The following is a 12,269-nucleotide window of genomic DNA, read 5'->3' on the forward strand; positions in this document are numbered from 1 at the left end:
TCCTCTATCACGAACCTCATGCCACGTGCATCCGCCGCATCACCTGTGAGAATGACCCGCACAGTGTGTTTAATCCGGGCATAAGCCGGTACCGAACCAGGATCTAGATCTTCATCCATGGTTCATTCGTGTTTTGGTCTGGTTCTCTCCGCTCCAACCAACCAGCCAATTCGCTCAAACCTCTCTCCACCCGAAGGCTTTGAGAGGCGATCGCAACCCGTTACCCTGGGACTAAGCCCTCTCCCCAATAGCAACAAGTGGGTGAAGCCCAGGCAATAAACCTGGGCGATCCCACAAGGCCGAGGAGAGGGGTACCCGAGTACCTTCTGACCAGATCTCCTGTATTACTACACTTGATCTTAGCCAAAAGGCCGAGAAGCGATAACCGTGAAAGGGGCGGGCCCAACAAGGTCCCCTTCATGGGCACTATCACTGCTTGCTGTCAGGGAGGCTGCCAGACAATTTTCCATGCACACTCTGGGCTGGGGGGCAGTCAACCACCAGTACACACAGCAGAACCTAAACCCATACCATTATTGCTAAGCAGCAAGACAGGGGCCCATTGCACTCCCACGGGGCCTTTTTAAATGCAATCCATAACCCGGATTTGCCAGGAACCCTTCTTACTCCTCCTACTTGCATGTGACACTGGGCTTAGGATCTGCATAGGAAACACACACACAAGCACACACCTACCTTTGTTGCCTGCAGATGCCTCCTTGGCTGTCCCCAAACGGTATCAAACCAACACCCACGGGAAGCTGTAAGCATAGAGGACATGCCTGCACCCCATTGGACTTACCTGTGTGGGTTAAATCCGGGTTATTTGACAACCTATGGCGGTGATGGTTCTGCTCAGGCAGAGCAGTGCTGATGCTCCTCATAAAGCTGTCGCTGCTGTGAAGGTTCTAGGTGACATCACAAATCCCTATGGTTACATACACAACAAAGCTGGGTTGTTGTTGTTTACACTCTGCAAGGCCTGTGGAAGTGAGTGACATCATAGCACTGTAGTTCTGAGGGTTCTAGATGGATGCAACAATCTCCTGTTGCTTCTATGAAGGCCATAATAGACGACATCACCAAACAGCTCCATAGTCACATACACAGCAAAGGAGAGATGTTGTTTACACCTAGTGATGTCAGTGGTATTGAGTGACATCACAGCACAGTGCTAAGGCTCCTGGGCCTGGACACAGCAGCGGCTGCAATATCTCAACGGAGAATACGTTTATATATATGTGTGTGTGTGCGCGTATATATATATATATATATATATATATATATATATATTTCTCCGCCGAAATCACTTTTAAACCCATTTCCACCTTTTTTTCCCTTCTCTTCCTCTTACTTTTTTTTCACGTTTTTTTACGTTTTTCTCCTTTTCGCCTCTTTTCTGGGCGTATTATTCTTCTTTTTCTTCTTTTTTTTCGTCTAATGCATACCCCATCAGTGCAGCAATGCTTATTCAATACCGCCAGCAGATGGAGACACTGGGGGATAATTTTCTAAGGATTTATACTGATTTTTCCTGTCTGAATTTGTCGCACAGAAAGTTGCAGGCCAAATATGTGTGACATTTCTGCGACTTTAGCTTCTAGAGCATTTTTACAACATTATACATAGGTGCTGAATACATAAAAAGCGACTGTTCAGCGACAGACAAGTCGCATCGGCTGAAAGTAGGCCAGAATGTCAGTCCATGTTGGAGCAGGTTTAGATACAGTCTAAAGCATAGATCTCAAAGTCTGTGCACAGACTTTAGCAAGGGCCTCGCACCTTCTGATGCATCAGGTAGGTGCACAATAGCATAGCCTAACCCTCTGTACTTTGGTCTATATTGATGCGGGACATAGACAGCCAGCTGATGACCAATCCATTAGTGCAATGGATGGCTGGAAGCATTTGTCTTTGCCTTTGCAATACCACAGAAGCAATGCATGGTCAATGTACAGCAATGACACACCTGTGTGAACAGCCAGGAGACCCCCCCCCCCCCCCCCATGTTATGTTACATAGTTACATAGTTAGTACGGTCGAAAAAAGACATATGTCCATCAAGTTCAACCAGGGAATTAAGGGGTAGGGGTGTGGCGCGATATTGGGGAAGGGATGAGATTTTATATTTCTTCATAAGCATTAATCTTATTTTGTCAATTAGGAACATTCAGCACCCACCCCGCTATCAAGGCAGCTGCCTATCATGTCATGCCCTACCTGCACAGGTGTGCTGGCTACTCAAATGATCCAATTAAGGAGGCCATTTAGTCAGCAGCAGCAGAAGTCCTGTGCCTGGACGCTCCAACAGCGGCCAGACACAAGCAGAAGCAGAAGCAGCAGCAGCACCACCTTTTGTTTTTTGGCTGCAGCAGCAGCAGCAGCAGCAGCAAGGCCCACAGGGCTGGCTAGCTGGCTAGCCAGCAAGCAGGTTGCAATGAAAGTAGGAATCTTTCTTTTTAACCCTGTAAGGGGGTGGTGCACTGTACCCGAAGATACTGCCATATCGGGTCAATGCATAGGGCGACGGAAGCAAGCTTCGAAATCGGCCCCCGTTCTCAAAAATCCATTTAATATATGGTCCCCAGATAGGGGACGTATCAGATATTAAACTGATAAGAACAGATACTACACTTGATCTTAGCCAAAAGGCCGAGAAGCGATAACCGTGAAAGGGGCGGGCCCAACAAGGTCCCCTTCATGGGCACTATCACTGCTTGCTGTCAGGGAGGCTGCCAGACAATTTTCCATGCACACTCTGGGCTGGGGGGCAGTCAACCACCAGTACACACAGCAGAACCTAAACCCATACCATTATTGCTAAGCAGCAAGACAGGGGCCCATTGCACTCCCACGGGGCCTTTTTAAATGCAATCCATAACCCGGATTTGCCAGGAACCCTTCTTACTCCTCCTACTTGCATGTGACACTGGGCTTAGGATCTGCATAGGAAACACACACACAAGCACACACCTACCTTTGTTGCCTGCAGATGCCTCCTTGGCTGTCCCCAAACGTATCAAACCAACACCCACGGAAGCTGTAAGCATAGAGGACATGCCTGCACCCCATTGGACCTACCTGTGTGGGTTAAATCCGGGTTATTTGACAACCTATGGCGGTGATGGTTCTGCTCAGGCAGAGCAGTGCTGATGCTCCTCATAAAGCTGTCGCTGCTGTGAAGGTTCTAGGTGACATCACAAATCCCTATGGTTACATACACAACAAAGCTGGGTTGTTGTTGTTTACACTCTGCAAGGCCTGTGGAAGTGAGTGACATCATAGCACTGTAGTTCTGAGGGTTCTAGATGGATGCAACAATCTCCTGTTGCTTCTATGAAGGCCATAATAGACGACATCACCAAACAGCTCCATAGTCACATACACAGCAAAGGAGAGATGTTGTTTACACCTAGTGATGTCAGTGGTATTGAGTGACATCACAGCACAGTGCTAAGGCTCCTGGGCCTGGACACAGCAGCGGCTGCAATATCTCAACGGAGAATACGTTTATATATATGTGTGTGTGTGCGCGTATATATATATATATATATATATATATATATATATATATATATATATATATTTCTCCGCCGAAATCACTTTTAAACCCATTTCCACCTTTTTTTCCCTTCTCTTCCTCTTACTTTTTTTTCACGTTTTTTTACGTTTTTCTCCCTTTTCGCCTCTTTTCTGGGCGTATTATTCTTCTTTTTCTTCTTTTTTTTCGTCTAATGCATACCCCATCAGTGCAGCAATGCTTATTCAATACCGCCAGCAGATGGAGACACTGGGGGATAATTTTCTAAGGATTTATACTGATTTTTCCTGTCTGAATTTGTCGCACAGAAAGTTGCAGGCCAAATATGTGTGACATTTCTGCGACTTTAGCTTCTAGAGCAATTTTTACAACATTATACATAGGTGCTGAATACATAAAAAGCGACTGTTCAGCGACAGACAAGTCGCATCGGCTGAAAGTAGGCCAGAATGTCAGTCCATGTTGGAGCAGGTTTAGATACAGTCTAAAGCATAGATCTCAAAGTCTGTGCACAGAATTTAGCAAGGGCCTCGCACCTTCTGATGCATCAGGTAGGTGCACAATAGCATAGCCTAACCCTCTGTACTTTGGTCTATATTGATGCGGGACATAGACAGCCAGCTGATGACCAATCCATTAGTGCAATGGATGGCTGGAAGCATTTGTCTTTGCCTTTGCAATACCACAGAAGCAATGCATGGTCAATGTACAGCAATGACACACCTGTGTGAACAGCCAGGAGACCCCCCCCCCCCATGTTATGTTACATAGTTACATAGTTAGTACGGTCGAAAAAAGACATATGTCCATCAAGTTCAACCAGGGAATTAAGGGGTAGGGGTGTGGCGCGATATTGGAAAAGGGATGAGATTTTATATTTCTTCATAAGCATTAATCTTATTTTGTCAATTAGGAACATTCAGCACCCACCCGCTATCAAGGCAGCTGCCTATCATGTCATGCCCTACCTGCACAGGTGTGCTGGCTACTCAAATGATCCAATTAAGGAGGCCATTTAGTCAGCAGCAGCAGAAGTCCTGTGCCTGGACGCTCCAACAGCGGCCAGACACAAGCAGAAGCAGAAGCAGCAGCAGCACCACCTTTTGTTTTTTGGCTGCAGCAGCAGCAGCAGCAGCAGCAAGGCCCACAGGGCTGGCTAGCTGGCTAGCCAGCAAGCAGGTTGCAATGAAAGTAGGAATCTTTCTTTTTAACCCTGTAAGGGGGTGGTGCACTGTACCCGAAGATACTGCCATATCGGGTCAATGCATAGGGCGACGGAAGCAAGCTTCGAAATCGGCCCCCGTTCTCAAAAATCCATTTAATATATGGTCCCCAGATAGGGGACGTATCAGATATTAAACTGATAAGAACAGATACTACACTTGATCTTAGCCAAAAGGCCGAGAAGCGATAACCGTGAAAGGGGAGGGCCCAACAAGGTCCCCTTCATGGGCACTATCACTGCTTGCTGTCAGGGAGGCTGCCAGACAATTTTCCATGCACACTCTGGGCTGGGGGGCAGTCAACCACCAGTACACACAGCAGAACCTAAACCCATACCATTATTGCTAAGCAGCAAGACAGGGGCCCATTGCACTCCCACGGGGCCTTTTTAAATGCAATCCATAACCCGGATTTGCCAGGAACCCTTCTTACTCCTCCTACTTGCATGTGACACTGGGCTTAGGATCTGCATAGGAAACACACACACAAGCACACACCTACCTTTGTTGCCTGCAGATGCCTCCTTGGCTGTCCCCAAACGGTATCAAACCAACACCCACGGGAAGCTGTAAGCATAGAGGACATGCCTGCACCCCATTGGACTTACCTGTGTGGGTTAAATCCGGGTTATTTGACAACCTATGGCGGTGATGGTTCTGCTCAGGCAGAGCAGTGCTGATGCTCCTCATAAAGCTGTCGCTGCTGTGAAGGTTCTAGGTGACATCACAAATCCCTATGGTTACATACACAACAAAGCTGGGTTGTTGTTGTTTACACTCTGCAAGGCCTGTGGAAGTGAGTGACATCATAGCACTGTAGTTCTGAGGGTTCTAGATGGATGCAACAATCTCCTGTTGCTTCTATGAAGGCCATAATAGACGACATCACCAAACAGCTCCATAGTCACATACACAGCAAAGGAGAGATGTTGTTTACACCTAGTGATGTCAGTGGTATTGAGTGACATCACAGCACAGTGCTAAGGCTCCTGGGCCTGGACACAGCAGCGGCTGCAATATCTCAACGGAGAATACGTTTATATATATGTGTGTGTGTGCGCGTATATATATATATATATATATATATATATTTCTCCGCCGAAATCACTTTTAAACCCATTTCCACCTTTTTTTCCCTTCTCTTCCTCTTACTTTTTTTTCACGTTTTTTTACGTTTTTCTCCTTTTCGCCTCTTTTCTGGGCGTATTATTCTTCTTTTTCTTCTTTTTTTTCGTCTAATGCATACCCCATCAGTGCAGCAATGCTTATTCAATACCGCCAGCAGATGGAGACACTGGGGGATAATTTTCTAAGGGATTTATACTGATTTTTCCTGTTTGAATTTGTCGCACAGAAAGTTGCAGGCCAAATATGTGTGACATTTCTGCGACTTTAGCTTCTAGAGCATTTTTACAACATTATACATAGGTGCTGAATACATAAAAAGCGACTGTTCAGCGACAGACAAGTCGCATCGGCTGAAAGTAGGCCAGAATGTCAGTCCATGTTGGAGCAGGTTTAGATACAGTCTAAAGCATAGATCTCAAAGTCTGTGCACAGAATTTAGCAAGGGCCTCGCACCTTCTGATGCATCAGGTAGGTGCACAATAGCATAGCCTAACCCTCTGTACTTTGGTCTATATTGATGCGGGACATAGACAGCCAGCTGATGACCAATCCATTAGTGCAATGGATGGCTGGAAGCATTTGTCTTTGCCTTTGCAATACCACAGAAGCAATGCATGGTCAATGTACAGCAATTATTATTATTGACACACCTGTGTGAACAGCCAGGAGACCCCCCCCCCCATGTTATGTTACATAGTTACATAGTTAGTACGGTCGAAAAAAGACATATGTCCATCAAGTTCAACCAGGGAATTAAGGGGTAGGGGTGTGGCGCGATATTGGAAAAGGGATGAGATTTTATATTTCTTCATAAGCATTAATCTTATTTTGTCAATTAGGAACATTCAGCACCCACCCGCTATCAAGGCAGCTGCCTATCATGTCATGCCCTACCTGCACAGGTGTGCTGGCTACTCAAATGATCCAATTAAGGAGGCCATTTAGTCAGCAGCAGCAGAAGTCCTGTGCCTGGACGCTCCAACAGCGGCCAGACACAAGCAGAAGCAGAAGCAGCAGCAGCACCACCTTTTGTTTTTTGGCTGCAGCAGCAGCAGCAGCAGCAGCAAGGCCCACAGGGCTGGCTAGCTGGCTAGCCAGCAAGCAGGTTGCAATGAAAGTAGGAATCTTTCTTTTTAACCCTGTAAGGGGGTGGTGCACTGTACCCGAAGATACTGCCATATCGGGTCAATGCATAGGGCGACGGAAGCAAGCTTCGAAATCGGCCCCCGTTCTCAAAAATCCATTTAATATATGGTCCCCAGATAGGGGACGTATCAGATATTAAACTGATAAGAACAGATACTACACTTGATCTTAGCCAAAAGGCCGAGAAGCGATAACCGTGAAAGGGGCGGGCCCAACAAGGTCCCCTTCATGGGCACTATCACTGCTTGCTGTCAGGGAGGCTGCCAGACAATTTTCCATGCACACTCTGGGCTGGGGGGCAGTCAACCACCAGTACACACAGCAGAACCTAAACCCATACCATTATTGCTAAGCAGCAAGACAGGGGCCCATTGCACTCCCACGGGGCCTTTTTAAATGCAATCCATAACCCGGATTTGCCAGGAACCCTTCTTACTCCTCCTACTTGCATGTGACACTGGGCTTAGGATCTGCATAGGAAACACACACACAAGCACACACCTACCTTTGTTGCCTGCAGATGCCTCCTTGGCTGTCCCCAAACGGTATCAAACCAACACCCACGGGAAGCTGTAAGCATAGAGGGACATGCCTGCACCCCATTGGACTTACCTGTGTGGGTTAAATCCGGGTTATTTGACAACCCTATGGCGGTGATGGTTCTGCTCAGGCAGAGCAGTGCTGATGCTCCTCATAAAGCTGTCGCTGCTGTGAAGGTTCTAGGTGACATCACAAATCCCTATGGTTACATACACAACAAAGCTGGGTTGTTGTTGTTTACACTCTGCAAGGCCCTGTGGAAGTGAGTGACATCATAGCACTGTAGTTCTGAGGGTTCTAGATGGATGCAACAATCTCCTGTTGCTTCTATGAAGGCCATAATAGACGACATCACCAAACAGCTCCATAGTCACATACACAGCAAAGGAGAGATGTTGTTTACACCTAGTGATGTCAGTGGTATTGAGTGACATCACAGCACAGTGCTAAGGCTCCTGGGCCTGGACACAGCAGCGGCTGCAATATCTCAACGGAGAATACGTTTATATATATGTGTGTGTGCGCGTATATATATATATATATATATATATATATATATTTCTCCGCCGAAATCACTTTTAAACCCATTTCCACCTTTTTTTCCCTTCTCTTCCTCTTACTTTTTTTTCACGTTTTTTTACGTTTTTCTCCTTTTCGCCTCTTTTCTGGGCGTATTATTCTTCTTTTCTTCTTTTTTTTCGTCTAATGCATACCCCATCAGTGCAGCAATGCTTATTCAATACCGCCAGCAGATGGAGACACTGGGGGATAATTTTCTAAGGATTTATACTGATTTTTCCTGTTTGAATTTGTCGCACAGAAAGTTGCAGGCCAAATATGTGTGACATTTCTGCGACTTTAGCTTCTAGAGCATTTTTACAACATTATACATAGGTGCTGAATACATAAAAAGCGACTGTTCAGCGACAGACAAGTCGCATCGGCTGAAAGTAGGCCAGAATGTCAGTCCATGTTGGAGCAGGTTTAGATACAGTCTAAAGCATAGATCTCAAAGTCTGTGCACAGAATTTAGCAAGGGCCTCGCACCTTCTGATGCATCAGGTAGGTGCACAATAGCATAGCCTAACCCTCTGTACTTTGGTCTATATTGATGCGGGACATAGACAGCCAGCTGATGACCAATCCATTAGTGCAATGGATGGCTGGAAGCATTTGTCTTTGCCTTTGCAATACCACAGAAGCAATGCATGGTCAATGTACAGCAATGACACACCTGTGTGAACAGCCAGGAGACCCCCCCCCCCCATGTTATGTTACATAGTTACATAGTTAGTACGGTCGAAAAAAGACATATGTCCATCAAGTTCAACCAGGGAATTAAGGGGTAGGGGTGTGGCGCGATATTGGGGAAGGGATGAGATTTTATATTTCTTCATAAGCATTAATCTTATTTTGTCAATTAGGAACATTCAGCACCCACCCGCTATCAAGGCAGCTGCCTATCATGTCATGCCCTACCTGCACAGGTGTGCTGGCTACTCAAATGATCCAATTAAGGAGGCCATTTAGTCAGCAGCAGCAGAAGTCCTGTGCCTGGACGCTCCAACAGCGGCCAGACACAAGCAGAAGCAGAAGCAGCAGCAGCACCACCTTTTGTTTTTTGGCTGCAGCAGCAGCAGCAGCAGCAGCAGCAGCAGCAAGGCCCACAGGGCTGGCTAGCTGGCTAGCCAGCAAGCAGGTTGCAATGAAAGTAGGAATCTTTCTTTTTAACCCTGTAAGGGGGTGGTGCACTGTACCCGAAGATACTGCCATATCGGGTCAATGCATAGGGCGACGGAAGCAAGCTTCGAAATCGGCCCCCGTTCTCAAAAATCCATTTAATATATGGTCCCCAGATAGGGGACGTATCAGATATTAAACTGATAAGAACAGATACTACACTTGATCTTAGCCAAAAGGCCGAGAAGCGATAACCGTGAAAGGGGCGGGCCCAACAAGGTCCCCTTCATGGGCACTATCACTGCTTGCTGTCAGGGAGGCTGCCAGACAATTTTCCATGCACACTCTGGGCTGGGGGGCAGTCAACCACCAGTACACACAGCAGAACCTAAACCCATACCATTATTGCTAAGCAGCAAGACAGGGGCCCATTGCACTCCCACGGGGCCTTTTTAAATGCAATCCATAACCCGGATTTGCCAGGAACCCTTCTTACTCCTCCTACTTGCATGTGACACTGGGCTTAGGATCTGCATAGGAAACACACACACAAGCACACACCTACCTTTGTTGCCTGCAGATGCCTCCTTGGCTGTCCCCAAACGGTATCAAACCAACACCCACGGGAAGCTGTAAGCATAGAGGACATGCCTGCACCCCATTGGACTTACCTGTGTGGGTTAAATCCGGGTTATTTGACAACCTATGGCGGTGATGGTTCTGCTCAGGCAGAGCAGTGCTGATGCTCCTCATAAAGCTGTCGCTGCTGTGAAGGTTCTAGGTGACATCACAAATCCCTATGGTTACATACACAACAAAGCTGGGTTGTTGTTGTTTACACTCTGCAAGGCCTGTGGAAGTGAGTGACATCATAGCACTGTAGTTCTGAGGGTTCTAGATGGATGCAACAATCTCCTGTTGCTTCTATGAAGGCCATAATAGACGACATCACCAAACAGCTCCATAGTCACATACACAGCAAAGGAGAGATGTTGTTTACACCTAGTGATGTCAGTGGTATTGAGTGACATCACAGCACAGTGCTAAGGCTCCTGGGCCTGGACACAGCAGCGGCTGCAATATCTCAACGGAGAATACGTTTATATATATGTGTGTGTGTGCGCGTATATATATATATATATATATATATATATATATTTCTCCGCCGAAATCACTTTTAAACCCATTTCCACCTTTTTTTCCCTTCTCTTCCTCTTAACTTTTTTTTCACGTTTTTTTACGTTTTCTCTTTTCGCCTCTTTTCTGGGCGTATTATTCTTCTTTTTCTTCTTTTTTTTCGTCTAATGCATACCCCATCAGTGCAGCAATGCTTATTCAATACCGCCAGCAGATGGAGACACTGGGGGATAATTTTCTAAGGATTTATACTGATTTTTCCTGTCTGAATTTGTCGCACACAAAGTTGCAGGCCAAATATGTGTGACATTTCTGCGACTTTAGCTTCTAGAGCATTTTTACAACATTATACATAGGTGCTGAATACATAAAAAGCGACTGTTCAGCGACAGACAAGTCGCATCGGCTGAAAGTAGGCCAGAATGTCAGTCCATGTTGGAGCAGGTTTAGATACAGTCTAAAGCATAGATCTCAAAGGTCTGTGCACAGAATTTAGCAAGGGCCTCGCACCTTCTGATGCATCAGGTAGGTGCACAATAGCATAGCCTAACCCTCTGTACTTTGGTCTATATTGATGCGGGACATAGACAGCCAGCTGATGACCAATCCATTAGTGCAATGGATGGCTGGAAGCATTTGTCTTTGCCTTTGCAATACCACAGAAGCAATGCATGGTCAATGTACAGCAATGACACACCTGTGTGAACAGCCAGGAGACCCCCCCCCCCCCCCCCCATGTTATGTTACATAGTTACATAGTTAGTACGGTCGAAAAAAGACATATGTCCATCAAGTTCAACCAGGGAATTAAGGGGTAGGGGTGTGGCGCGATATTGGGGAAGGGATGAGATTTTATATTTCTTCATAAGCATTAATCTTATTTTGTCAATTAGGAACATTCAGCACCCACCCGCTATCAAGGCAGCTGCCTATCATGTCATGCCCTACCTGCACAGGTGTGCTGGCTACTCAAATGATCCAATTAAGGAGGCCATTTAGTCAGCAGCAGCAGAAGTCCTGTGCCTGGACGCTCCAACAGCGGCCAGACACAAGCAGAAGCAGAAGCAGCAGCAGCACCCACCTTTTGTTTTTTGGCTGCAGCAGCAGCAGCAGCAGCAGCAGCAAGGCCCACAGGGCTGGCTAGCTGGCTAGCCAGCAAGCAGGTTGCAATGAAAGTAGGAATCTTTCTTTTTAACCCTGTAAGGGGGTGGTGCACTGTACCCGAAGATACTGCCATATCGGGTCAATGCATAGGGCGACGGAAGCAAGCTTCGAAATCGGCCCCCGTTCTCAAAAATCCATTTAATATATGGTCCCCAGATAGGGGACGTATCAGATATTAAACTGATAAGAACAGATACTACACTTGATCTTAGCCAAAAGGCCGAGAAGCGATAACCGTGAAAGGGGCGGGCCCCAACAAGGTCCCCTTCATGGGCACTATCACTGCTTGCTGTCAGGGAGGCTGCCAGACAATTTTCCATGCACACTCTGGCTGGGGGGCAGTCAACCACCAGTACACACAGCAGAACCTAAACCCATACCATTATTGCTAAGCAGCAAGACAGGGGCCCATTGCACTCCCACGGGGCCTTTTTAAATGCAATCCATAACCCGGATTTGCCAGGAACCCTTCTTACTCCTCCTACTTGCATGTGACACTGGGCTTAGGATCTGCATAGGAAACACACACACAAGCACACACCTACCTTTGTTGCCTGCAGATGCCTCCTTGGCTGTCCCCAAACGGTATCAAACCAACACCCACGGGAAGCTGTAAGCATAGAGGACATGCCTGCACCCCATTGGACTTACCTGTGTGGGTTAAATCCGGGTTATTTGACAACCTATGGCGGTGATGGTTCTGCTCAGGC

The 12,269-nt window shown here is 46.8% G+C and overlaps 5 non-coding genes and 1 pseudogene across 5 annotated transcripts; all 6 read right to left on the reverse strand.

Moving 5' to 3' along the window:
* Positions 1-250: 250 nt before the first annotated feature.
* LOC130323978 (U2 spliceosomal RNA) lies at positions 251-383 on the reverse strand (annotated as a pseudogene).
* A 2,090-nt stretch (positions 384-2,473) lies between these two features.
* Positions 2,474-2,664, reverse strand: LOC130323943 (U2 spliceosomal RNA). Its single transcript, XR_008869118.1, has one exon. It is a non-coding gene; the product is annotated as a U2 spliceosomal RNA (small nuclear RNA).
* Positions 2,665-4,762: 2,098 nt separating this feature from the next.
* On the reverse strand, positions 4,763-4,953 carry LOC130323945 (U2 spliceosomal RNA). The gene has a single exon (XR_008869119.1). It is a non-coding gene; the product is annotated as a U2 spliceosomal RNA (small nuclear RNA).
* Positions 4,954-7,039: 2,086 nt separating this feature from the next.
* On the reverse strand, positions 7,040-7,230 carry LOC130323946 (U2 spliceosomal RNA). The gene has a single exon (XR_008869120.1). It is a non-coding gene; the product is annotated as a U2 spliceosomal RNA (small nuclear RNA).
* A 2,089-nt stretch (positions 7,231-9,319) lies between these two features.
* LOC130323947 (U2 spliceosomal RNA) lies at positions 9,320-9,510 on the reverse strand. The gene has a single exon (XR_008869121.1). It is a non-coding gene; the product is annotated as a U2 spliceosomal RNA (small nuclear RNA).
* Positions 9,511-11,600: 2,090 nt separating this feature from the next.
* On the reverse strand, positions 11,601-11,791 carry LOC130323949 (U2 spliceosomal RNA). Its single transcript, XR_008869123.1, has one exon. It is a non-coding gene; the product is annotated as a U2 spliceosomal RNA (small nuclear RNA).
* Between the last annotated feature and the right edge of the window lie 478 nt (positions 11,792-12,269).

The sequence above is a fragment of the Hyla sarda genome, unplaced genomic scaffold (genome assembly GCF_029499605.1).
Source record: "Hyla sarda isolate aHylSar1 unplaced genomic scaffold, aHylSar1.hap1 scaffold_257, whole genome shotgun sequence".
In the NCBI taxonomy this organism is placed as follows: domain Eukaryota; kingdom Metazoa; phylum Chordata; class Amphibia; order Anura; family Hylidae; genus Hyla; species Hyla sarda.